The sequence below is a fragment of the Oryctolagus cuniculus genome, chromosome 7 (assembly GCF_964237555.1).
Source record: "Oryctolagus cuniculus chromosome 7, mOryCun1.1, whole genome shotgun sequence".
Classification (NCBI taxonomy): Eukaryota; Metazoa; Chordata; class Mammalia; order Lagomorpha; family Leporidae; genus Oryctolagus; species Oryctolagus cuniculus.
Window position 1 is genome coordinate 94,144,796 of NC_091438.1, and position 27,411 is coordinate 94,172,206.

The 27,411-nt window shown below is 41.0% G+C and overlaps 1 protein-coding gene across 21 annotated transcripts in view; it reads left to right on the top strand.

Moving 5' to 3' along the window:
* Window positions 1-27,411, top strand: part of ZZZ3 (zinc finger ZZ-type containing 3) — a 110,692-nt gene that overhangs the window by 4,774 nt on the left and 78,507 nt on the right. For 4 of the 21 annotated variants that reach the window (XM_070078218.1, XM_070078224.1, XM_070078231.1 and 1 more), the window contains exon 2: window positions 7,580-7,624. The exons of the other annotated variants lie outside the window; for them this stretch is intronic. The gene's annotated coding sequence lies outside the window, so the exon portion shown is untranslated. The remainder of the gene's footprint in view (window positions 1-7,579; window positions 7,625-27,411) is intronic. 21 annotated transcript variants of the gene reach the window in all.

Below are 27,411 nucleotides of genomic sequence, written 5' to 3' on the forward strand. Positions count from 1 at the left end.
TTGGTAATTGTGCTTCTGAACCACAAAATAATAAATGAAACTCTTGGAACTTAAAAACTGTTTTTGGTAATACATCTTGGGAATTACCGTTGTTTTACAGACACTAAATCATTTGAAATTCTTGGTAGAAATACAATGGGGAAATCCAGGGAAGAGGAAAAATGTATTTTACATGGTTTGAGTTTCTTTGAGTAAAATTTAAGTAACAAATTTTGTTGTCCTTTTTATTATTGTCACAGAAGTGATGAGAGCTGATGAACTTCAGTATTCAGAGGAAGTTAGTTACAGTGATAATATACAGGTTGAATATCCATTATCCAAAATCCCAGGGACCAGAACTGTTTTAGATTTTTTAAAGTTTTGAGGATGTGTTTATATACATAATGACATATCCTGGGGATGACACACCAAGGGTCTAAACATGGAATTCTTTGTTTCATATACACCTTATTCACATGTGTAAAGTTAATTTTTTTCAGTTTATTTTTAGTATGCCTGTGTCTTAAGTCAAGTGTGTAATTTTGCACTTGTGTTGTCACTCTCAGTGCTGTAAAAGTTTTAGATTTTGGATTTTTTGGATTAGAGATGCTCAATTTGTAATGATTTGTCCTCACTTTTTTTTTTCCTTAAGGTCTGACACCATGCTAATTTTTACATACCGTAACTTTGTAAGCTGTATGTACTACACTGCAATACCTATAAGATATTAATTATATCAAGAGTGTAAGATTTATTTCATATCAGTGTCTAAGATTGTAGTAAACTTCTTGACCAGAAATATCAAAGAAAGTATGTTGCAGGAGTTCTTATAAAAACTCATTTTGGGCAGGTGTTTGGTGCAGTCATTGAGCCACTGTACAGCTTCTAAAAGCCTAATTTCATATGAAAATTTAGTTTGAAGTTATCTATAAGGAATAGTTGCCAGAATTGTTTTGTTAATTTCTGTAGTTAATACTCTGATGACCACTATAATTATACTTGAAAAAACACTGTCAGTAAATATTTCCCTAGCCCTTGACTTCTAAACCTGAAGTGTGTGGATGTGGCTATTTTTATTTGAACCTGTATTTCTCATCTTTCGTGTTTTTTTTTTTGATTGATTTATTTATTTGAAAGTCAGAGTTACACAGAAAGAGAAGGAGGGGCAGAGAGAGAGAGAAAGGTCTTCCATCCACTGTTCACTCCCCAGTTGGCCAATCTGGAGCTATGAGCCAGGAGCTTCTTCCTGGTCTCCCATGTGGGTGCAGGGGCCCAAGGATTTGGGCCATCCTCCACTGCTTTCCCAGGCCATAGCAGAGAACTGGATCGGAAGTGGAGCAGCCGGGACTCGAACTTAAACCCATATGGGATGCTAACATTGCAGGCAGCGACTTTACCCACTACACCACAGCGCAGGCCCCACTCTTTCTAGTTTTTTTTGTTTGTTTCATTTTCAGCTGCTCTTTCTCATTTATGTAGGTAATTTTTGTCTTGTCAGACTAGTCGAATAACTTTCCATGAGGAGAATACCATTGTATCATTAATTAAACTATTCCCAACGGCAAAAGGAAGACCTTTCTCTCTGTCTCTCTCTCTCACTGTCCTCTGCCTGTCAAAAAAAAAAAAAAAAAAAAAAAAAAAAAAAAAAAATTTAAACTATTCTGTTAGTATTATTTTTTTTGGAATTCCAATGTATTTATAAATCCAATGAACATTTATTGAGTGCTAGTGATCTTGGCCACGTGAAACATGTCCGATCTTGCACATATAAGGGTCTCTGGTGCTGGCATTTGGCTCAGCAGTTAAACCACTAGTGAAGACACCTGGATCCCACATCGGAGTTTCTGGGTCAATACAGGCTGTGGCTCTGGATTCTAGCTTCCTGCATTTGAATACCCTGGGAGGCAGTGGTGTTGGCTCAAGTAGTTGGGTCTCTGCCACCCACAAGGGAACAGTTGGAGCCCGGAATTGAATCGAGGCATTCTAATGTGGGATGCCAACATCTTAATCAGACTAAATGCCCAGCCCTAAACTCATGCTTTAAAAATTCTCTCTATTCCACAGACTTTTTGAAATACTGTTGTATTGTAGGGCAGTGTAGTAGTTAATGTGTTGCGATGATGACTTTAAACAAAAAGTTTTATTCTATGTACTGTTAAAAGAAGTAAGCAATTGGTGTCATTTAAAAAGATTGTTACAAAAGTAAACATTTTCAAAGCTTTGTTAATGTATTAAGTTTCCATTTTTGGAAAGTTCACTTCTAGAATTCTTATGATACCAAATAAAATTTGTGCTGTTGTGTATATAATTTCTTTTATTGCTTTTATTTATCTCCTTATTTAATACTTAAAAGGATTACCTCTAAAAGGTAATAAGAATTGCATTTGATATCGGCAATAAACAATGAGCTGCCTAAAGACCAGCACATTTGTTAATGAGGGAGTTGATAGAGCAGGTGATTAGAATTAATAAATGACCTGTGCATAAGATTCAGTTTTGTAATTTTGAGCCCTGATGGCTGAGTCTGTAATATTAGTCCAACCTAGTGTATTTTTCTTTCCAAAGAATTGTTTAATTTTTTAAAGATTTATTTATTTATTTGAAAGGCAGAGTCATACACAGAAAGAGAGGCAGAGAGAGAAAGCAGGGTCTTCATCTGCTGGTTCACTCTCCAATTGGCTGCAACGGCTAGAGCTGCGCTGATCCGAAGTCAGGAGCCAGGAGCTGCTTCTGGGTCTCCTACGTGGGTGCAGGGATCTAAAGACTTGAGCCATCTTCTCCTGCTTTCCCAGGCCATAGCAGAGAGCTGGATCTGAAGTGGAGCAGCTGGGACTTGAACTGGCACCTGTATGGAATGCCAGCACTGCAGGAGGCGGCTTTCCTGCTATGGCACAACAGCAGGCCCTCATTTAATTTTTTGAAAGGCAGAGTTAGAGAGAGAGAGGTCTTCCATGCACTGGTTCACTCCGCAAATGGCTGTAATGGCTGGGGCTGGATCAGGCTGAAGCTAGGAGCCCGGAGCTTCTGGATCTCCCAGGTGGGTGCAGGCCCCCCCCCCCCAAAGATTTATTTATTTGAAAGGGAGAGTTACAGAGAGAGTGAGTGAAGGAGAGCTAGTAACTAAGTGTCTTGAGCTAAGAAATGTTTAATTGCACATTGAGTTTTCTTTTAATATGTTAATTTAGACCTTAAGATCCCTTCAGTGATGGAGTGATGGTATAATTGTATTTGATTTGTGAATGTGTATATATATATATTTTAATGATTTTTAAAGACTGGCTTAAGAACTTTAAATCTTTAGGAATTAATAAAACAACTAATAGCATTTTGATTCATTCTGTTATTTTAAAGTTTATTATTTACATACTTAAGATAAAACATTTAATTTTGTGTGCTGCTTTTTTACTGAATGTTACGTAACACTTTCCCATTTTCACAATGAGTCTTAATAGTCAACAAATGATTGTATAATGATCTGTGCAGTAGGTGTATCATAGTATTTCCCTGTTCTAGTTTGTTGCAGGTATAAATCACAGTGGGAAGAGCATATTTACACACACCATATTTCCTATATGTAGTATTATTGCCTTGGTGTATATGGTCTGGAATGATTTTTAGGTATATTTTAAAGGTAACACATTTATATTATACATTTATATTTCCATTAGATAGTTGTTGCTCTGTACCTCATAAACATTGAATATTATTTATAAAAACCATTAATTTAATAGTTTGTAAATGATACTGTATGACTTTAATTGCTACTGAGATAAAATGTTGCTTTATGCTTATTAGATTTATTTCTCTTTTGATTCTCAAGACAACTTTAAAATCAGTTTAATCAAATACTTTGATGTGATTTTGTTCTAATCTTCTGAAATTCCCTACTCAAAAAATGTAATAAATAATCTCAGGAAATGTAATAAATAATAATATGTTAATAGCTTAGTTTTTCTAAGTTGGATTTAAATTCATTTTTTAATCTCATTTGGCATTGGAATGAAATGAGAATCTTAAGACTTTCCTCCAAATTGATAATTGTATCAGCTCTGTTTAGTAAACTTTATTTTCACGTTTTGTTATGCTTTGTGTTTACTCAAATGTTTACATTTTATATTGTTTATTCCTAACATTAGAAGATATTAGTATTGGTTTTAGATGATCCTTATGATATGTTTAATATCTTGTTTTTGGTTTTCTTTTTGTAGTGCTATATGTTTTCTTACTGATTTTTAAGGATATGGTAATAAATTGAGGATAATAAAAAAGCCAGTTGTTTATAAAACAATGTTTTCTAGTTCCTTTTCTTGACAGCCCAAATTTGAAATTTTCTTTTCTCATACACCAGAATTTAGTAGCATTGAATGAAGCAATTTCTTCTTTGAGCAGGGATAAAATATAAAACTACTTAAGAGTGCAGTAGTAGAAAAGATACTTTGGTAGATTTTGTGGAATAAGAAACTAATTTACTAAATCAACTATTTATGATGTGTGCTTACACTGTTTCCTTTATTAAACAGTAATGTACAACTTGACATCTTGGCTCTAATGTTTAATTAGTAGGTGTTAACAGCTGTAGGATGCAGGCTACAGGATCATAGTACCTTTTTCTTCTTCACATGTTAAGAGTGACAATATAAAGGCATTTACTGAAATTGAATGATGAGTAAGAACTTTCAGGTGAGCATTGGAAGCAACCCAAGCTTTTTAATTTAATTTGAAAGGAAAAATTGCAAATGGAGAGAACTTCCATCAGCTGGCTCACTCCCCAGATGCTTGCAATAGCTGGAGACAGGCCGAAGGTAGGAGCTGGGAACTTAATCCAGGTCTCTCAGGCAAGTGGCAGGAACCCAGTACTTGAGCCATCACCACTGCCTTTCCAGGGTTTGCATTAGCAGGAATCCGAAGTCCAGAACTGGAGCTGGGTATGGAACCTAGGTACTCTGATACAGCGTCTACTCCTAGAGCTTATTTACTATGATTTTGTCTTAAATTTTTTTTCCTTTATGAAATAGTCATCCCTTGTACCCTTGGGGAATTGGTTTCAGGACAAACCTCTCATACCAAAATCCAAGGATGGTCAAATACGTTAAAATGACATAGTATTTGCACATAACCTGTGCACATCCTCCCATATACTAAATCATCTCTAATTACTTATGTTACTTAATACAATGTAAATAATTGTTATACCTCATTGTTTAAGGAATAATGACAAGAAGTGTGCCTGTTTGGTACAGAGGCATTATCCTCCCATCCCCTCCGAGTGTGCTCCTTTTTTACTTCTACATGTGTGGAACCCATGGTTATGGAGATCTGACTATATTAAAAATCTCAAAATAATTGAAACCAAAGAAGCATATGAGTATATATTTTAAGATTGATGAATCAAAATCTATTATTTTATTAAATAATGACTTTGAGTTTAACATTATTTTGTAATGTACAAATTGCTGTGTAACACTAATGTTAGTAAGAAAAGCCAGATTTAAGTAAATTTCTGGGTATGGAACAAAAATATTTGAAAATAGTGTGTCTTGTGCTTGGAGATCGTCTAAAGAGAATTGCAGACAGGTTACTTGATGTGATGACATTTCCTTCTATTTTGGGTTGTGATGAGAGTCAGAGATTGGAGCATAATTTATACCTTTTGTTTCTAGTAGAATTCTGCCTCCCAAGGGATGTAGTAGTTTTGCAAAGTGGTACTGGAGTATTCCAACAGTTGCTAATTATATTCTAGCACTATTTATCTTCCTTTCTAGTTCTTAATTGCTCAGAGGTTCAAGGAAAGAATTAGGGGTGGGTATTTAGCCCAGTAGTTAGGATGCCTGTAAAGATGTCTGTGTTCCGTGTTGGAGTACCTGGGTTCAATGCCTGCCTCCAGCTCCTGATTCCAGTTTCCAGCTAACACAAACCCTGGGAGGCAGCAGTGATGGCTTCTGTAGTTGGGTTGCTGCCACCCATGTGGAACACCTGTGTGGAATTCCTGGTTCCCAGCTTTGGCTTGGCTATTCTGAGCATTTGGGGAGTGAACGAGCAGGTGGGAATGCATGTGCTCTATGTTTCTCTACCTTTCAAATAAACACAATTTTTAAGAAAGAAGGCAATGTTGTGAGTTTCATAAATAAAGTGAAATAATACTTTTAGTCAGCTTGGTTATGTTATAAAAGGAGTTATCCAGAGTATTTGTCCTGAAACCACTTGTGTTAGATTTATCTATTTAAATTGATGAACTTTTGTATTTTTTATTTTAATTCTCCACTCCAGGCTCATAATTCTTACCTAAACTGTCTCCACTAACTATAAATTTTTGTTTTTGTTTTTTTGTAGTAATATATATATTTAAATATTTATTTACTTGAGAAGTAGAGTTACAGACAGAGTGAGAGAGAAACAGAGAGAAAGGTCTTCCCCAGTGGCCACAACTGCCAGAGCTGAGCCGATCTGAAGCTGAGCTGATCCGAAGCCAGGAGCCAGGAGCTTCTTCTAGGACTCTCACATGGGTGCAGGGGCCCAAGCACTTGGGCCATTTACCACTGCTTTCCCAGGCCGTAGCAGAGAGCTAGATAGAAGATGAATTGCCCAGGACTTCAACTGGCGCTCATATGGGATGCCAGTGCTGCAGGTGGCGGCTTTACCCACTAAGCCACAATGCTGGCCCCTATAAGAATTTTTTTTTAAAGATTTATTTATTTATTTGAAAGTCAGAGTTACACAGAGAGAGGAGAGGCAGAGAGAGAGAGGTCTTCCATCCGATGGTTCACTCCCCAGTTGGCCCCAACGGCCAGAGCTGAGCCGACCCAAAGCCTGTGCCCATATGGGATGCTGGTGCTTCAGACCAGGGTGTACAAATTGCTGTGTAAAACTAATGTTAGTAAGAAAAGCCAGCCCCATGCCCTTATAATAATATATTTCTTTTCCTGGAGAGAAATTCTTTTTTTTTCACCCATTCCTGCTTTTACAAAAATGTAAATATTAAAGTATAATACATATGGAAAGTTTTTATTAATGATTTTTCACAGTGTGAACATACTGGTATAATCATTAAGAGGTAGGACTTCACATCAAAATAGAAATTTTTAATTTGATTTATTTCAAAGGTAGAGGGGGTGAGAGAGAGAGAGAGAGAGATATCTTCACCTGTTATTTCACTCCCCAAATACTCAGAACAGTCAGAGTTGGGCCATTCTGAAGGAGTCAGGAACTCAATCCAGGCTCAAGTACTTCAGCCATTACTGGCTACCTCCGTGGATACACATTAGCAGGAGGCTGAAATTGGAATCAGAAGCCAGAGCCAGGACTCTAACCCAAGGATTCCAGTACAGGTGGGGATGATCCAAGGGGCATCTTAGCTGTTGTGCCAAATACCCACCCTGGAAACCATTATCTTGATGTTTAGTCCCAAACGATATTCTTTGCTTTCGAACCTAAAATCATAGTATATATTGCTTGTGCCTGGCTCTTATTGTTCTACATTATGTTAGGTTCAGCTACTTTATTACATCTTCATTCTGTTTTGGTATGAGAAACTTGAGAACTCCTGGGACTGTTTTATAAAAGAAGATTGCAACACTTTGACTTACACATTTTTTTTTTTTAGGGCATTCATAGTTTTCAACTCTTAAGAGGGGACATCAAAGAAAAGGTATCTTTTTAGACTGTGGTAGACTGTTTTAGATTGTGTATTAATGCTGTTTGGGGAAACAGTATGTTTTAAATTTCTGTCATTGGTGACTGGCTTAAAACTGTACCTCAGCTGCATCCGGCCCTCTCCCGCCTCACTGAAAATTTTGTTTTGAAAACTTCAGAGCAGCATTCCTGACCAGCTAATGACTTTTCTGACTCTCAGGAATTGGTAGCTTTCTTTTTCATTCTTTGAATTCCTCAAGCTGTGATTTCCATTCTAATTGTTATGATACTCTGTAGTATCCTCAGTTATTTCAAAGACTGTTGTGAGCCACCCCCCTCCTCCCTCACCAAGAACACAGTCTCAATTTAAGTTTAAGCCAGTCTACTTTCAAGGTATTGTATTTATGAACAGGATAACACTGTTGTTTGTAGATTATAAAATCAAATTATTGAGTACTAAAAATGTGGCTATTAGCTAAGTCTTGCCTGGTTAGTATCCTCTTTCAGGCTTGCTTCAAGTGTAAGTGCAACTTTCTTAACAGACATTTTATTCCTGTTTTCCTCAAAGAAAATCATAGTAAAAATTTATTACCATATCCCTGCATATTCTTTTTTTAATCTGTTATTTTCTTTCATATAAGTGCTGTGGTTAGCCTGGGTTACATGCTCAATTTCCTTTATAAGAGAATTTTGGTTATTTTCAGTTGGCATTTTTTGGGCTATAATATTGTAAATGGCCTGAACCTGTTGAATTATTTTTTTTTTTTTAACATTTTATTTATTTGAGAGGTAGAGTTACAGACAGTGAGAGGGAGAGACAGAGAGAAAGGTTTTCCTTCCATTGGTTCACTCCCCAATTGGCCGCAATGGCTGGAGCTGCACCAACCTGAATCCAGGAGCCAGGTACTTCTCAGTCTCCCATGCGGGTGCAGGGGCCCAAGGCTTTCGCAGGCCATAGCAGAGAGGTCGACCAGAAGAGGGGCAGCCGGGACTAGAACCGGTGCCCATATGGGATGCTGGCGCCACAGGCAGAGGATTAACCTACTGCGCCATGGTGCCGACCCCGAATTTTTTTTTTTTAAACAGAAATCTTTTTAATGAATTATATGTCTTGATCAAGGATAATTTTTTTTTATTTTAAGGCAGTTGAATTTTATTAGAATTACAAATGTTTACTTTTTTTTTTAAAAGATTTTATTTGTTTATTTGAGAGGTAGAGTTACAGACAGTGAGAGGGAGAGATAGAAAGGTCTTCCTTCTGCTGGTTCACTCCACAAATGGCCTCAATGGCCAGAGCTGAGCTGATCAGGAGCCAGGAGCTTCTTCTGGGTCTCCCATGTGGGTGCAGGGGCCCAAGCACTTGGGTTGTCTTCTGTTGCTTTCCCAGGCCATAGCAGAGAGCTGAATTGGAAGAGGACCAACTAGGACTAGAACAAGCGCCCATATGGGATGCTGGTGCCACAGGCAGAGGATTAACTTGTGCCACAGCACCGGCCCCAAGAATAATTTTTAAAAATCTATTTTATTCATTTGAAAGAGAAACAGAAAGGAAGAGAGCCAAGAGAGAGGGAGAGAGCTCCCATCTGCTGGTTCAGTCTCCAAATTCCTGCAGTGGCCGAGGCTATCATAAGCTGAAAGTAGGAGTTAGGAACTTAATCTAGGTCTCCCATGTGGATGGCAGGGGCCCAGTTACTCGATCTCATCTCCTGCTACCTTCCAGGGTGCACATTAGCAAGAAGCTGGAATCAGGAGAACAAACCTAGACACTTTGTTATGGAATGTGGGCATGCCAACCAGTACTGCAACTCTGTAACTCTCTTCCCCAAAAGAATGATTTAAGAGTAACATATATCCTTTGTAGTCGTATACTTCGGGTTTAGTTGATTTTTTTCCCCTCAAGCTGCTTTTCCTTCCACTGTTCATTAATACACAAAAAGAAAACAAGGCAGTGTGGCATAGTGCATTGAGCTGCTGCCTGCAATCTCTGGCATCCCATTTGGGCGCCCATTCCTGTCCCAGCTGCTCCTCTTCCAATCCAGCTCCCTGATAATGGCTTTGGAAAAGCAGAGGAAGATGACCCAAGTGTTTGGGCCTTGTCACTCAAGTGGGAGACTGGGATGGGGCTTCTGGCTTTTGCTTGGCCTAGCTCGTGCCATTTTGTCCACGTGGAGAGTAAGCGAGTGGATGGAAGATCTCTTTCTGTAACTCAGATAAATAAATCAGTCTTTTAAAAAATATACAAAAACCAAAAGGAAAGAAAATACTCAACCTCAAATCCGTTGTGGCTGTAACCCAAGGTACTGCAGAAAACACTTCTAATTCACTGTTTTGTGGAAATTAAATGTTATGTAAAACATAGCAGGCAGAGAGGTCTTCCATCTGCTAGTTCACTCCCTAGTTAGCTGCAATGGCCAGAGCTGGGCTAGGCTGAACCGAAGGTAGGAGTTGGGAGCTTGTTCCACGCAAGTGCAAGGGCACAAGCATTGGGCCATCCTCTACTGCTTTCCCAAGCCATAGCAGAGAGCTGCAACAGAAATGGAGCAGCCAACTTGACGCCCACATGGGTTGCAGGAACTGCAGGTGGTGGCTTTCAATGCCACAGTGCTGGCCTGTTATGTAAAATTTTAGCCAGACTTCTAAAAATGTTTTTGCATTTTTCTCTCTTTTTTTTTTTTAAGATTTATTTACTTGAAAGAGTTACACAGAGAGAGAAGGGGAGGGAGGGGGGGAGAGAGAGGGAAGGAGAGGGAGAGGGAGAGGGGGAGAGAGAGAGAGAGAGAAAGAGAGAAAGAAAGGTCTTCATCTGCTTATTTCACTTCTCAATTGGCTGCAATGGCCAAAACTGCGCCAGTCCAGAGCCAGGAGCTTCTTTCAGGTCTCCCACGTGGATTCAGGGGCCCAAGGAGTTGGGCCATCTTCTACTGCTTTCCCAGGCCATAGCAGAGAGCTGGATCGGAAGTGGAGCAGCCAGGACTTGAACTGGTGCCCATATGGGATACCGGCACTGCAGCCCACTCATGCTCTCACAAATGCCAGCAATAGCCAGGTCTGGGGTACCCCAAGGCCAGAAGTCAGGAACTCATTCTGGGTCTCCCATGTGAATGGCAGGGACCCAGGTACTTTATTCATAAGCTGCTGCCTCCCAGAGTGTACATTAATTAGAAACTGAAATGGAGAGCAGATTCTGAATTTGAACCTCTGATATGAGATGTGGGCATCCAGAGCTGTTGCTTAACTGTTGTACCAAACGCTTGCACTTGTATAGAGGCTTTAAATGTTTGACTTTGGAGAATCATCACACTGTAGAGAACATTATCTCCTGAAGAATGGAGGAGAGCATAACTGACTTTACAATGGCTATAGTATTATGTCTGAATTTCAATAAATGCTGTTTATAGTGGGTGAACTGTTAGAGCATTTTCCAGTGTTACCTAAGTCACAACATAAGTAGTTTTCTTTCTGCAGTTAGGATTTCAACAAGGATGTTGTGATTGTAAATATAAGGCACTAATTCCCAAAGTTTAGCATGTATCATAATCACCTGAAAGGGTGAAAGGTTTTTTTTTGTTTTTTTGTTTTGACAGGCAGAGTGGACAGTGAGAGACATAGACAGAGAGAAAGGTCTTTCTTTGCCGTTGGTTCACCCTCCAATGGCTGCCGCGAACCATGCTGATCCTATGGCAGGAGCCAGGTACTTATCCTGGTCTCCCATGGGGTGCAGGGCCCAAGTACTTGGGCCATCCTCCATTGCACTCCCTGGCCACAGCAGAGAGCTGGCCTGGAAGAGGGGCAACCGGGACAGAATCCAGTGCCCCGACTGGGACTAGAACCCCATGTGCTGGCGCTGCAAGGCAGAGGATTAGCCTAGTGAGCTGGGGTGCCCGCGGTTGGTTTGTTTTTTTTTTTTTCTTTTTCTTTTTTTTTTTTTTTTTTTTGACAGGCAGAGTGGACAGTGAGAGAGACAGAGAGAAAGGTCTTCCTTTGCCGTTGGTTCACCCTCCAATGGCCGCCGCGGAGGTGCGCTGCGGCCGGCACACCTCGCTGATCCGGTGGCAGGAGCCAGGAGCCAGGTGCTTTTCCTGGTCTCCCATGGGGTGCAGGGCCCAAGCACTTGGGCCATCCTCCACTGCACTCCCTGGCTACAGCAGAGAGCTGGCCTGGAAGAGGGGCAACCGGGACAGAATCCGGTGCCCCGACCGGGACTAGAACCCAGTGTGCCGGCACCGCAAGGTGGAGGATTAGCCTAGTGAGCCGCGGCGCCGGCCTGTTTTTAAATAATGGATTGCTGGGCCCCACACTCCTAGTTTCAGATTTAGTAGGTCAGGAATCCATACTTTAAGAACCACTACTGGGTATAAAAATTAAAAATTAAACCAAGTGATTCTGATTTATACCCTAGTAGAGAAATCTCTGATTAGTAGTTATCCATATTGGATCTGGGGATAGCACCAGTAGGGAATTTGTTACAAATGCACATTTTTTCATATTCTGGAGATGGAACAAAAGAATCAGTATTTTAAACTAGCCCTCCAGATGACTCTGTGCTAAAGTTTGGTAACTATCCTTGTAACTCAAAAGTATGGTTTTAAAAATGTTAGTTAAAATAATAAGTTAAAAATTTCTCTTCAAATTTAGCTTACACACTTTATTCTTTTAGTAAACTAATGAATATAACATAAGGATGCTTTTTTCTGTATAGGAGAAGCCTTCCATTAATAGCCTAGTTATTATAGTTTAGCAGATTAAATCTCCTTGCACATATTCTTCTCCAGTAAAGTAGTCTTTGTACTTGTTTTCTGTGGAATCCTCTTAAGTATTTGCTTGGCTCCCTTTCCTGAGGGAGTTTCTAATGGGCAGGATTTGCATAGATTTCCAGGTGAATGGTGCTCACAGATGTGACCCTTTTTATGGTAACTAAAATAGCATTTTCCTTGGCTAGTTTCTCTTAGTAGTAATTATCTTACCTGATATTTATTTGTTTTTTATTAGAATATAAGATCTCTGGAGGTTGGAATTACATTTTGTTCACTGCTTCAGTTCTCAGAGCCTGGAATGGTGCCTAGTTCATTTTGAATGCTCAGTGACTATTTGTTAACTGTGTGAGTTTATACAATAAAGTGCTTGGAACAAGACTGAGTCCTAGGAAAATGTTGTATAAATATTATCTACTGGTATTACTGCCACTGTGACTGTTTTTGACTACATTCCCTATGTTTATACATTTAGTATACTGTGCTTTATTTATTTATTATTTTATTTGATAGAGAGAGAGAGAGAAAGAGAGAGAAAGGTCTTCCTTCTCTTGGTTCACCCCCCAAATGGCCGCTATGGCCAGCGCTCTGCGTTGATCTGAAGCCAGGAGCCAGATGCTTCCTCCTGGTCTCCCATGTGGGTGCAGGTGCCCAAGCACCTGGGCCATCCTCCACTGCCTTCCCGGGCCACAGCAGAGAGCTGGACTGAAAGAGGAGCAGCTGGGACTAGAACCCGGCACCCATATGGGATGCCAGCGCTGTAGGCTGAGGATTAACCAAGTGAGCCATGGCACCAGCCCCTGTGCTTTATTTTTAAGCACTTCTTATGCCTGTGTAATATTAAAGGATGAAATTAGGACAACTTAGTTTAGTGATCATTGCTGGCTTTGTTTTTGATTCTAGAATTGTGCAATGCTTCATTCTGTAAAGTAAAGTGGGGGAAGGTATTTGGTGTAGCTGTTAAAGACACCTCTTGGGATGCTTACATTCCATATCAAGAGTGCCTGGCTCAAGATTTCCTGGCTCTGCTTCCAATTCCAGCTTCTTACTAATGCTGGTTCTAGGAGGTAGCTAATGATGGCTCAAGGATCTTCGTCCTTTCCACCCTTATAGGAGACATGGACTGAGTCTTGGCTCCAGCTTGGCCCAGCTCTAGAAATATTGCTGGCTCTTGTGGGGGAGTGAACCAGCGAATAGAAGATCTATCTCTAAATCTAAAGTAAAGTGAAAATAAATATGTAAAGATTAAAAAATAAGTGTTTCATTGGTCCAAGCCTAGAAAAAGAATGGTTTGTAGAACACAGAAGCAGGGGCCAGCGCTGTGGTGCAGCGGGTTAACGCCCTGGCCTGAGCGCTGGCATCCTATGTGGGCACCGGTTCGAGGCCCAGCTGCTCCACTTCCGATCCAGCTCTCTGCTGTGGCCTGGGAAAGCAGTAGAAGATGGCCAGGTCCTTTAGCCCCTGCAGCTGTGTGGGAGACCCGGAGGAAGCTCCTGGCTCCTGGCTTTGGATTGGCTCAGCTCTGGCCATTGCGGTCAATTGGGGAGTGAACCAGCGGATGGAAGACCTCTCTCTGTGTAACTCTGACTTTCAAATAAATAAATAAATCTTAAAAACAAAAAAACAAAAAAACAAAAACAGGCTGGCGCCGTGGCTCACTAGGCTAATCCTCCGCCTAGCGGCGCCGGCACACCGGGTTCTAGTCCCGGTCAGGGCGCTGATTCTGTCCCGGTTGCCCCTCTTCCAGGCCAGCTCTCTGCTGTGGCCAGGGAGTGCAGTGGAGGATGGCCCAGGTGCTTGGGCCCTGCACCCCATGGGAGACCAGGAAAAAGCACCTGGCTCCTGGCTCCTGCCATCGGATCAGCGCGGTGCTCCGGCCGCAGTGCGCCGACCGCGGCAGCCATTGGAGGGTGAACCAACGGCAAAGGAAGACCTTTCTCTCTGTCTCTCTCTCTCACTGTCCACTCTGCCTGTCAAAAAAACCACAGAAGCAAACAAGTAGATTTGTGATTTCAAAGTTATTTTCTTTTTTTTTTTAATATATGACTACACCTCTTTTTATTTATTTATTTATTTTTTATTTTTGACAGGCAGTGTGGACAGTGATAGAGGGAGACAGAGAGAAAGGTCTTCCTTTTGCCATTGGTTCACCCTCCAATGGCCGCTGCAGCCGGCGCATTGCGCTGATCCGATGGCAGGAGCCGGGTGCTTCTCCTGGTCTCCCATGGGGTGCAGGGCCCAAGCACTTGGGCCATCCTCCACTGCACTCCCTGGCCACAGCATAGAGCTGGCCTGGAAGAGGGGCAACCGGGACAGAATCCGGCGCCCTGACCGGGACTAGAACCCGGTGTGCCAGCGCCGCAAGGTGGAGGATTAGCCTATTGAGCCACGGCGCCGGCCTCAAAGTTATTTTCTATGTACGTTAGGGACAAGGAGACAGAATATAGGAAAGTAGTTACTTTAAGTTACTTGTTAATGGAAGGAATAAAGCAGAGGGAACTTACTAATGCCAGTTAAAACTGGCCTATTCGGGAAATTTGGCTATTATCTTTAGGTAACAATTAGAGATAATAAATAGAAAAGTAAATAAAAAAATGAAGGGAGTTCAGATCTGTAGTTTTTTCCTCTGACAGATCCAGACTTCACACAGTAATATTAATACCATAGGTTTGATATAATTAACTTCAATATTTAATACTAATTCATCTTGCAGGTTGGATAGTCATTTCTCTAGGGGACAGTGTTGCTGTCTCATTTAAGTTGAGATTCCTGTGTCATAGTTTATGACCATGGTTCAGTTGTCATCTCTTGACGTACTGTTTCGCAGCCTGACATTGGCAGACTTCTGCCTTTGTCCAGGTGGTTTTCCTCAGGCCACAGATGAAGACAGTGAAATGTTAACAAAATTTGCTTCTATCATAGCAGCAGATCGCCAAGAGATGCCCTTTGCTTTCTTCTGAAGTGAAGTTTAAGACCTTTCCTGATTATTTGTAATTGCTCTTCAGCTGCATTTGCTGACCAAGTGCTGTGAACCTCACTCAGGTTGCTTCACCACTTGATTGGATTCCAGGAATCCATGTTCTTCCCATCTGACTAATGCCTCAGGTTTTAGATCATTTTATTAACATGAAGGAACTAAATTATTGATAGCTTTTGTTCATTTGTGATAATTCTATTAAATGTGCCACAAGACCAGAAACAGACATAAAGTCTTTTTAAAAATGCAAATAGTAATTTTAGGAATCATTTTCTTAGTTATATCCTTGAACATGAGGCAGAAAAAAATACATGCTAGCTCATCAACATTGAGTATTACATTAGTATAAAATAACATAACCTTTCCTAAATAGTGTTAAGAAGAGATAAGTATCAGACTTTCAGAGAAATATCTAAAAAGTTCCTATCTATTTTAGTTAATTATCTTTCATTTTATTTGAGAGCCAGAGATCTTTTCATCCTCTTAATTCACTCCTCAAATGCTTGCATAAGCCTGGGTTGGGACAGGCTAAAGCCAGGAGCCAGGAACTCATCTGCTGCCTCCCAGGGTGTGTGTAAGCAGGAAGCTGGATCACTAGTACAGGAGGAGCCTGGACTTGAACCAAGCACTCACATGTGGGATACCAGCATCCCTAGTGGCAACTTAACCACCGTATTAAATGCCTATCCCAGGATTTTAATGCTTTTAGGTCAATACTCAGTTGTGCTTAAAAAATTTCTGAGCAACTTACCTGGCAAGGATAGATGACTAAAATAACTTTAGAAGTTTTGCTTGTACAGTGTGAGTTTTATGAGTGTGGAATTGAAAAGTATAGGGTGCTGTGGCGTAGTGGGTAAAGCTGCCACCTGTAGTGCCAGCATCCCATATGGGTGCCTGTTCAAGTCCCAGCTGCTCCCCTCCGATCCAGCTCTGTACTATGGCCTGGGAAAGCAGTAGAAGATGACCCAAGTCCTTGGACCCCTGCACCTGCGTGGGAGACCTGGAGGAAGCTCCTGGCTCCTGGCTTTGGATCAACACAGTCCGGCTGTTGCAGCCATCTGGGGAGTGAACTAGAGGATGGAAGACCTCTCTCTCTGCCTCTTCTCTCTCTCTCTCTCTCTCTCTTTCTCTCTCTCGGTAACGCTGCCTTTCAAATAAATAAATCTTAAAAAAAAAAAAATCAGGAATTGAAATAGGTGGCTAGGAAGAAATGGCTAGCAATTTGTACTTTTGGAATACAAGATGATTTTGGGACATCTAGGTGGAGAGCTCAAAGTATGTTAGTTAAATACAAAGTTTGGGGTGTAGGTTGGGGCTAGAGTTAGATATAAAATTTTATAGGTTAAAATGATCTGAATGAGAGTTAATGTGTTTACTTGTTGAGTGGGGACTAGAAAGGGACATAGACATTGTAGAAGAGAGCAGAGGAGTCATATGCATGAAAAAAATGGAGGGGAAGAGATCTGAAAAATTTTATGTCAGCGGTAAGGAAAACTAGAAGGAAATGCAGGAGGTCATGGATGGGAATTTCAAAGGAAGAGGGAATTGACTTGTTTAAAAGCATCAGAGAATCTAATGGTGCTGGGACTGAGAAGAGAATCTTGCGTTTGGAGTTACTACTAGTTGAATTTGAAAGCAAAACCAAATGAAGTTAGCAGGCTGCTTTAGTAGGATTCCATCAATAATATGGAATATGATACAGAATGGAAATCTCTTACTCAAAATGCTAAGGACCCAGAAGTGTTGTAGGTTTGGGATTTTCATTCAGGTTTTGAAATACTTGGATCTGTATAATGAGATATTTTGGAAGTTGGTACCCAAGTCTAAACCTGAATTTATTTATGATTCATATACACCTTAATCACATAAACTGGAGGTATTGTTATACAGTATTTTTAGGGTACCTCTGTTTTGACTGCAACCTGTTACTTAATGTCAAGTGTGAAATTTTCCATTTGTGGCTTTCTGTCAGTGCTCAAGAATTTCAGATTTTGGAGCATCTTGAATTTTGGATTTTTGGATTAGAGATGCTCAGCCTGTATATGCCCCATGTTTGTTAGAAAATATTTGCTGTTTGTCTTTATTCTAAAAGTTATACTTTAAAAAAAGTAAATGAAAAAAATTGAAGGGGCCAAGAGAAGGGCAACCAGAATGAAGTGTCTGAGAACTATTGAAGAAATTGAGAGTACTTATTGTGAAGAAGGGGAGACTTTATAGGAATAAGTGAAAAAGAGGAAGGACAGCTATTTCAGATCATGTTCCATAGAGTAGAACTAGAGCCAGGGGCATTGTGTTAGCGGTAAAGCTGCTGCCTGGGTCCCGGGCATCTCATGTGGGTGATGGTTCAAGTCCCAGCTATTCCGCTTCTGACCCAGCTCCCTGCCCATAGGAAAGCAGAAGATGGCCCAAGTCTTTGGGCCCCTTGCACCCATGTGGGAAACCCGGAAGAAGATCCCGGCTTCTGGCTTTGGCCTGGACCAACCCTGGCTGTTGGCGGCCTTTTGGAGAGTGAACTGGAGGATGGAATATCTCCCCCCGCACACACATACCACTCTGTAACTGTGCCTCTCACATAAATAAATCTTTTTTTTTTTCCTTTAAAGGACTAGATCTAAGATAATGCCAGACTTTTTTTTTTTTTTTTTTTTTTTTTTTAATATTAGCATCTAGGATTTATATAACATCTAGTCCTTGGGCCCCTGCAGCTACATGGGAGACCTGGAAGAAGCTCTGGGCTCCTGGCTTTGTACTGGTCCAGCTCCAGGCACTGTGGCCATTTGGGAGTAAACCAGTAGATGGAAGGTTGGTCTCTCTCTCTTTCTCTCTAAACTCTGACTTCCAAATCAATCAATTAAAAATAAATTTTAAAAAAGTTGATTGTCTTATCTCTTTTAGTGCCTCAAACTAGGTCCCATTCAGACATATTGTAATATTATATATTCAGACAAGTTAATAAGAGTTTATTTTGGTACCAAAAGCTTTTTGAAATTCATGCATACTTATTTCATAATATGCATTTTCCACGAACTTTTTGATGACCCTTCTTATATTCTTTATTCATAAATGTGTGATGCTGTTTGACCTGTTGTTATAAATTGGAAGAAAAAGATCAGCCCAGAATAGTAGAAAACTTGAATTTGATCATGATGATAAATGAAGACTATAAGGAGAAGCAATATTAGAATGGAGATGTAAATTATTGGATAAAATAAAGGCCTCCAGCAATTCCATGGCTTGATATAAACCCAGAAGAATGAAAAACAGGGTTTTGAAAAGACATTTATGCATCCTTATTCGTAAAAGCAGTATTCATCATAGTGAAAATGTGGGAACAACCTGTGTGTCCAATGACACATAAACAAAATGTGGGTATATACATACAGTGAAATATTAACTCTTTAAAGGGGAGAGGGCTTGTACAGTGGAGTAAGTCATTGCTTGAGGTGCCTGCATCCCATGTTGGTGTGCTGGTTCAGGTCTTAGCTGTTTTGATTCTGATACAATTGCTAATGCATCTTGGGATAGTTCTAGAGCTTGGACCCCTGACATCTATGTGGGAGACCCAGATGGAGTTCCAGGCTCCTGGCTATTGGAGAATAAACCAGTGGATGAAAGATCTCTCTCTCTCTGCTGCTGCTCTTTCAAGTAAATGGAAGTAAATAAAGATTAAAAAAAAATTGGGGCTGGAGTTGTGGTTTAGTGGGTTAAGCTGCCACCTGGGCTGCTGGCATGCCATATGGGCTCTGGTTCGACACCTGGCCACTCAGTCCACTTCTGATTCAGTTTCCTGCTAATGTGCCTGGGAAAGCAGTGGAAGATGGCACAAGAGCTTGGGCTCCTGCACCCACATGGGAGACCTGGAAGAAGCTTTGGGCTCCTGGCTTTAGCCTGGCACAGCCCCAGCCATTGCTGCCATTTGGGCAGTGAACCAGTGGATGGAAAATCTCTCTGCCTTTCAAATAAATAAAAATTAGTCTTTAAAAATAATATATAAATTAAAAAGGAACTTGTGATACAAGTTATAATGTAGGTGAAGCTGGAGAACATTATGCTAAGTTAAAGGAGCTAATTACAAATATACACTTTCTGCTTTCACTTAAGGTATTTAGAGGTGCTAGGATCATAGAGATAATAAGTAGAATGGTGGCTGCTGGGAGGTGGGAGAAGGGGCTATGGGGAGTTAGTGTTTAGTGAGTATAGTTTCAGTCTTATAATATGAAGAGTTCTGTAGATTATTGGTGGTGATGGTTGTAGAACATGAGTAAATTCAGTTCCACTGATCTTCCTACTTAAAAATGGTTAAGATAAATTTTAGTTTTGTGCATTTTATCACAATAAAAAAATTGAGCAAGAGAGAGGTAATTGTAGCTACTCTGAGTCATGCCTTTAACTTCTAGGAAATGAAATATGCCTTTTCAGTACTGTTGGTCTGTCTTGGCATATCTTTACAATGAATTCAGATTTCTGGCCTCTTGTTTATAGTATTGTTAGTTTCAAATGTAATTAGTCTTTTCAAAACCTTTTTATTGAAGTATAACATACATACTTGAAATACATTAACATTGATGTTATTTCACACACTGAACACGCACCAGCAACTAGATGAAGCAGTTAGACTATTAGCTCTTTCTACTTTCCCATCTCAGGGATAATTTTTACCCTGACTTTTTTTTTTTTTAAGGTTTATTTATTTATTTGAAAGAGTTACAGAGAGGAGGAGAGACAAAGTGAGAGATTTCTCTTCCATGTGGTGGTTCACTCCCTAGATGGCTGCAATGGCCAGGACTGAGCCCTGCTGAAGCCAGAAACTTCACCTGGGCCTCCTGTGTGGGTGCAGAGTCCCAAGTACTTGGACCATCTTCTGCTTTTCCCAGGCCATTAGCAGGGCCTGGATCGGAAGTAGAGCAGCAGGGCCTCAAACTCACACCCATATGGGATACAGGCATCACAGGTGGTAGCTTTATGTCATTTACTACATTCCTAATATGAAATGAAAGGGAAGGTTTCTTTGGTAGGGAGATAACTGAGCAGAGAACTTAAAGTGAGGGAACTAACTAGAAAAGTATTCCAAGTGTGTAGAAGAGGAAGTTGACCTCTTGAGGTCTTACAGTTATGTATTATTCTATACTTGTGAGTGCTGTAATGTTTTTGCAGTATCATATGCTAAATACAGAACTTTGCTTAGTCCACCTATATTAACTGTTAAGTTTTTTGAGGCAAGAGATTTATTTATTTGAAAGTCAGAGTTACACAGAGAGAAGGAGAGGCAGAGAGAGAGAGGTCTTCCATCTGATGGTTCACTCTCCAATTGGCCGCAATGGCCCTAGCTGCACCAATCTGAAGCCAGGAGCCAGGAGCTTCTTCTGGGTCTCCCATGCGGATGCAGGGGCCCAAGGACTTGGGCCATCTTCTACTGATTTCCCAGGCCATAATAGAGAGCTGGAAAGGAAGTGGAGCAGCCTTATGGGATGCCAGCACTGCAGTTGGTGGCTTTACCCACTACGCCATAGTGCCGGCCCCAGATTTGATTCTTTTAGTGTTTTCTGGATAATAGGTCCCAACTTTTCCCCTGTTAACAATTTATTATTTTCCCTCACATCCTATATATTTGAAGGTTTGTGCTAAACTGTGTTAATAATTTTTTTTTAAGATTTATTTTATTTATTTGAAAGAGCTAAAGAGAGGGAAAGAATGAGAAATGTCGCTCCCCGTCTTCATGGGGGAACGACACTAAACCCTGCCTAGGCTTCATATCCGAGTCACGGCACCATTATGTCGCTCCCCCTCTTCGTGGAGGAACGACACAGGACCCTGCGCTGTTCTTTCGTCTGCTCGGCCCTCCCCGGGTTTGCTGCTGGTTCTTCCCGGGTTGGCTACTATCCCTTCCACCTCCGTGGAAGGGCAGTTCCCCCTGGCCACATTCCCCACTTCCGCAGGGGAGCGGCACACCGCCGGTCGGCTTTTCTCGGGGGCTGCACAGGTGTTCCCTCAGATGTTCCCCTTAGATGTTCCTGGTGCATGCCGTCTCTCTCCTCCTTTATAGTCCTCCTCCGCCAATCCTAACTCGGCTGCCCACACGCCGAGTACGCTGCTCTCCAATCAGGAGCAAGTCCTACAGTTTATTGGTTGAACTGGAGGCAGCTGTGCGGAAGCTGTTTACTTCTCTCCCAGCGCCATATTGTGGGAGAGCAGATGCATAGAATAAGTCTTAATTCCAGTAACTCAGTCCAGTCCGGGCTGCTCCCCACAAGAAAGAGAGAGAGAGAGAGTCTTCCATCCACTGGTTCACTCCCAAAATGGCTGCAATGGCCAGGGCTGGGCCAGGCGTCAGGAGCTTCTTCCAGATCTCCCTCGTGGGTGCAGGGGCCTAAGCACTTGTGCCATCTTCTGCTACTTTCCCACATGCATAAGCAGAGAGCTGGATTGGAAGTGGAGCAGCCTGGACATGAACCAATGACTACATGGGATGCTGGCATTACAGGCAGCGGCTTAACCTGCTCATGCACAACGCTGGCCCTGTGTTAATACTTGTAATCATCACTGAGCTATAACTAGTTTTTCTGTATCACTTTCTAGTCAGAAATAAAGAAATTTAGGTAGAGCTAGTGATTATAGTATAAATATAGCCGATTCTCATTATTTATGGATTCTGTATTTGTGAACTCTTCTACTTGCTAAAGTTTGTAACTCTAAAAATCTGTACTTCTGATACTTATACAGTCGTTTATGAACATGTGCAGAATGGTGAATTGGAGTTGCCTTACATACATGACTAGCTGATGTTGAAAAAGGTATTACTGTGCCTTCTTGTTTAAGCTTTCATACTTGAAACAACATCTTTTTTTTTGAGGTGTGTATAGTGCCATGTCTTTCCCACTTTGTGTTTTGGAGGTGATTTCATATTTAAAGTGACCACCAAGTATAGTGCTGAAGTATCTTCCTAGTGTTCCTAGTGTAAAGAGGAGCTCTTTACATAGGTCATAACACATAGACCTTGCTGAATTATTTATTCTTCAGTTACGGTTGTCCATTGAAGCTGGATGGTTGTGCAGAGCTGAAGTGTGTGCTTTATTAATCTGTCTTGAACTGAGTCAGTTTTGGTAGTCCAAGAATCATTTTCAAGGGGACTTGTTAACAAGGTAGTTTTGGCCTAAGAATGATATACCAAGGGTCTTCAGAATATTCATGGAAAATGAATATTAAGAGAAAAGGATGTGGATTTCAAGATTTTGCTTGTTGACCCTATAGAAGGCCAAAGAAGAATAAATCTGCTTATTAGGAGAGTGTTTTGAGAAAGCAAGCCAAGCGTTAGCAGAAAAATACCCAGGAAAATGTCACCAGAAGTCCTTCTTGTCCATGGTATGCTCCTGTTTATTCCTCTCATCAAATGACGTTGATTTTGCAAGAGTTGCCATGGGAAATTAATAGGTATCCACCTTACAGTCTGGATTTGGCTCCTTCAGACTTCTTTTTGTTTTCTAATGTTAAAAAATCTTTTAAGAGTACTCATTTTTCTTCAGTTAATAATGTAAAAAAGTCTGCAAGGACATGGCTAAATTCTGATCTTTAGGGATGAACTAAATGGCTGGTATCATTTGCTTAACAAAAGTGTCTTGAACTTATGAAGTTTTTTTTTATCTTTTCATTATATTTTCCATGAACTTTTTGAATTCCCATTGTATAGTGAATGCTCATGAATTTTCTTCTTCCTCTTCTTCCCCTTCCTCCTCTTTTTTTTCTCTCTCTCTCTTTTTTTAAGACTTATTTATTTGAAAGTCCAGGCTGGAGCCAGGAGCTTTATCCTGGTCTGCCACGTGGGTAGCAGGGGCACAAACGGGCCATCTTCTACTTTTCCCAGGCTGTCAGCAGGGAACTGGATCCGAAGCAGAGCAGCCAGGACACCAGCATTGGGCAGGTAGTAGGTTTACCTGCTAAGCCATGACACTGGCCCCTCAATTCTTCTTTTTAGAAAGTATTTATTTTTATTTGAAAGGCAAAGTGATTGGAAGCAGTGGAAGGTGGCCCAAGTCCTTGGGCCCCTGCACTTGCATGGGAAGACCCAGAGGAAGCTCCTGGCTCCTGGCTTCAGATCAGCCATTGCGGTCATCTGAGGAGTGGACTAGCAGATGGAAGACCTCTCTCTCTTTCTGTTTCTCCTTCTCTGTGTAACTCTGAATTTCAAATAAATAAATAAATAAATCTTTAAAAAAAAAAAAAAGCAGCAAAGCAAGAGAGAGAGAGAGAGAGAGAAAGGGATCTCCCAACTGCTGGTTTGCTCCCCAAATAGCTGCAACTCCCAGGGCTGGGCTAGGCTGAATTAAGGAGCCTGGAACTCCATCCAGGTCTTCCTCATGGGGCCCAAGTTCCTGGGTCATCTGCTGCTGCTTTCCCAAGTGTGTTAGCAGAGAGCTAACTCAGAAGCAGAGCTGCAGGGACTAACTATGCTTCTATGTGGGGTGTTGTCTTTACAAACAGGTTTAACCCGCTGTGCCACAACACTGGCTCTTCATTTCTGATTCATTCAGTCAAAGAGGATTTATTTCTCACAGTTTTGGAGGCTAAGAAATCCAAGATCAAGGCACTGACTGATCTAGTCTGCTCAGGATCACTTTCTGCTTCATAAATGGCTAGCTTCTCATTGTGTCCTCACTTGGTAGAAGGGGCATAAACTTGACTAAACACAATCAAAGTAAAGGTAATTCTAAAAGAAAACGTTTTGATTTTGAAAGTCCTTTGTTTATTCACATTATATCAGTATAACCGATTGCCTTGTTCCTCTTCAAGTTTTCTTTTCTAGGAGGTAAATGCTGTAAGAAATAAGTATGATGACATATACTTTTGGTGTCATGCTGCCTTGTGTTCTGCTCTGGCCTCTTCGTGGATGGCTGTCCTTTCCCTCTGTGAACAAAGAGAGGAAATGACTTTGCCAGAGAGACTGAATGGCTTACAAAAGTATAAAATTCTCCTCTTAGTTCTTTGTTAAATGATGCCAGTCATTAAACAAGAAACCTACCACAGAAAATGTAGTAGATCTGTCAGAATAACTCCTGTTGTTGATTAGCACTGAGCTTTTCTCACAAATTTCATATATACCTTGTATGAAGTTTTTATTGGTTTTCTCAAATCTATATTTTAACTTTTGGAAAATCTGAATGTCGATAGCTGTTAGGAGGAATATTTTTCCCCCTTAAAGATTTATTATTTATTGGGGCCAGCACTGTGGGCGTAGTAGGTTAAGCCTCCGCCTGCAGCTCCTGCATCTCATATGGGTGCAGTTAGGATCCCGGCTGCTCCTCCTCTGATCCAGCTCTCTGCTGATCTGGGAAAGCAGTGGAAGATGGCCCAAGTGCTTGGGCCCCTGCACCCAAGTGGGAGACCCAGAAGAAGCTCCTGGCTCCTGGCTTTGGATTGGCTCAGCTCTGCCTATTGGTGTCATTTGGGGAATGAACAAGCATATCGAAGACCTTTCTTTCTGTCTCTCTCCCTCTTGCTGTCTGTAACTCTACCTCTTGAATAAATAAGTAAAATCTAAAAAAAAAAAACCAACCCAGATTTATCATTTACTTATTTTAAAAGAGTTACAGAGAGTGCTGGTGCTGTGGCATAGTAGGTTAAGCCTCTTTGGCGCCAGCACCCCATGTGGGCACCACTTGGTGGAAGACCTCTCTGTCTCTCCATCTCTGTAATACTGTCTCTCATATAAATAAGCAAATCTTTAAAAATAAAATAAAATAGAAATCTTCCATCTGCTGGTTCACTACCCATATGACTGCAGTGGGCAAAGCTGGGCCAGGCAGAAGCCAGGAAACTGGAGCTTCATCTGGGTCTCCTATGTGGGTGGCTAGGACCCAAACAATTGGGCCATATTCTGCTGCATTTTCCAGGCCATTAGCAAGGAGCTGGATAAGAAATAGAGCAACTGGGACTTAAACCAGTGCCCATATGGAATGCTGGTGTCCCAGGTGGTGGCTTTACCTGCTATGCCACAACACTGGCCCCAGTAGAGAGTCTTAATATAGACCATATATCATCTGTTTTTTAGAGGTTCCCATCTTTCTCCTGAAAGAACTTGTTCATAGTGTTAATAAAAATTAGAGGACACTATAGTTTTAGACTCTGCTCCTGCACAGACCAGGGTAAAGTGAGAATGGTGTCACTCATGTTAAAAATTTCATGTAACCAAGCTGACACTAAACTGTTTATTTGACCTTGTTAGAAATCAGGATTAGAGAGGGAGCAGCCTCATTTCTTCAGCAGGCCAGTTTCAATTGGCAGGATAATGAAACTCCTTCTGCTTTAATCATTCCTCAAAAGATAAAACTCAGAGTAACCTGATATTCACAAATCACTTATTTTCTTATTTTATATCCTGATCCTGACGTACAGGAAAAATCTTTGAAATGACCAGTCCACTTTCTGTTTTTGTAGTAGCTTCTTCAAGTGCTTCTGTAAAACTAAATTCCTTTGTTTAGACTGTTAGAACATTTACTCTATTTTGCAAAATAAAATGTTGTCCGATTCTGGAATCAAAAATAAAACAAAACTAAGATCATTAAAATAAATTGTTGTAATTTTATTCTTTGGCAGTGTTTATAGAATTGCCACCATAAAGCAGAGTCATGAGTCTCATGATTTGAGTTTGGGTTTATATTTTAAGACATAGGTTCAATTAATTGTGTGATTATAGGCATTCCTTGAGTCTGTTGCCATACATCAGAAATGATGATGATGCCTTGCCTACCTACTTTTTGGGTTATTGTGACGATAAAGACAATTAGGGCTGGCGTTGTAGCACAGCAGGGGAAGCTGCTGCCTGCAATGCCAGCATCTCATTAGTGCTGATTCGAGTCCCTACTGCTCCACTTTTTTTTTTTTTTTTAAAGATTTATTAATTTATTTGAAAGGTAGAGTTACAGAGAGGCAGAGAGAGGGGGAGATCTTCCATCCGCTGGTTCACTCCCCAAATGGCTGCAATGGTCAGAGCTGGGCTGATTTGAAACCAGGAGCCAGGAGCTTCTTCATGATCTCCCACACAGGTGCAGGGGCCCAAGGACTTGGACCATCTTCCCCTGCTTTCCCAGGCCATAGCAGAGCTGGATTGGAGGTGGAACAGCTGGAACTCAAATTGGTGTCCATATGAGATGCTGGCACTGCTGGCGGTAGCTCTACCAACTGTGCCACAGCACCAGCCGCTGCTCCACTTCTGATTCAGCTTCCTGCTAATGTGCCTAGGAAAGCAGTGGAAGATGGCCCAAGTTCTTGGGACCCTGTCACCCACATGGGAGACCCAAATGGAGTTCGTGGCTCCTAACTGGCCTGGCCCAGTCCTGTACATTGTGGCTATCTGGGAGTGAACCAGTGGACAGAAGATAGTTCTCTTCCACTCTCTCTGTAATTCGGCCTTTCAAATAAATAAATTTTTCAGAGACAAAAATGCAGATAATTATTTTTTATCATAAAGCACAGTGTCAGTAGGGTAATGAAGACTGTTTTTGCCACTTATCTACCTGTTTAATGTTGAGAAAATATTCTTCTAATTCCTTTTTTTTTTTTGGTTAAAGATTTATTTATTTATTTATTTAAAGGCAGAGTTTCAGAGAGAGAGAGAGAAAGATCTATCCACTTGTTTACTTCCCAAATGGCTGTAACATCTAGGGCTGGGCTAGGCTGTAGCCAGGAGCCAGGAATTCCATCCAGGCCTCCTGTGTGGGTAGTATGGGCCCAAACACTTGAGCCATCATTCACTGAGTAACCAGGCACATTAAAAGCAGGAAACTGGATCAGAAGTGGAACAGCTGGGATTTAAACTAGTAATCAAATATGTGATGCTGGTAATGCAAGTGGTACTTAACCCATTGTGCTACAATGTTGACTCTAATATTTAGCTATTTTAAGCCTCACACTTGTCATCTGTGAAATGGGAGTAACAATAACAGGTTTTTGAGAGCTTCAAGGTGAAATGCATATAAAGTATAGTTTCTGGCATGTCATCCCTAGTGAATAAGTGTAAGTAATCATAAAAATTTATTGATGTACTATATTCTGGAGATACTTTAGGATTTATATAATTTATTT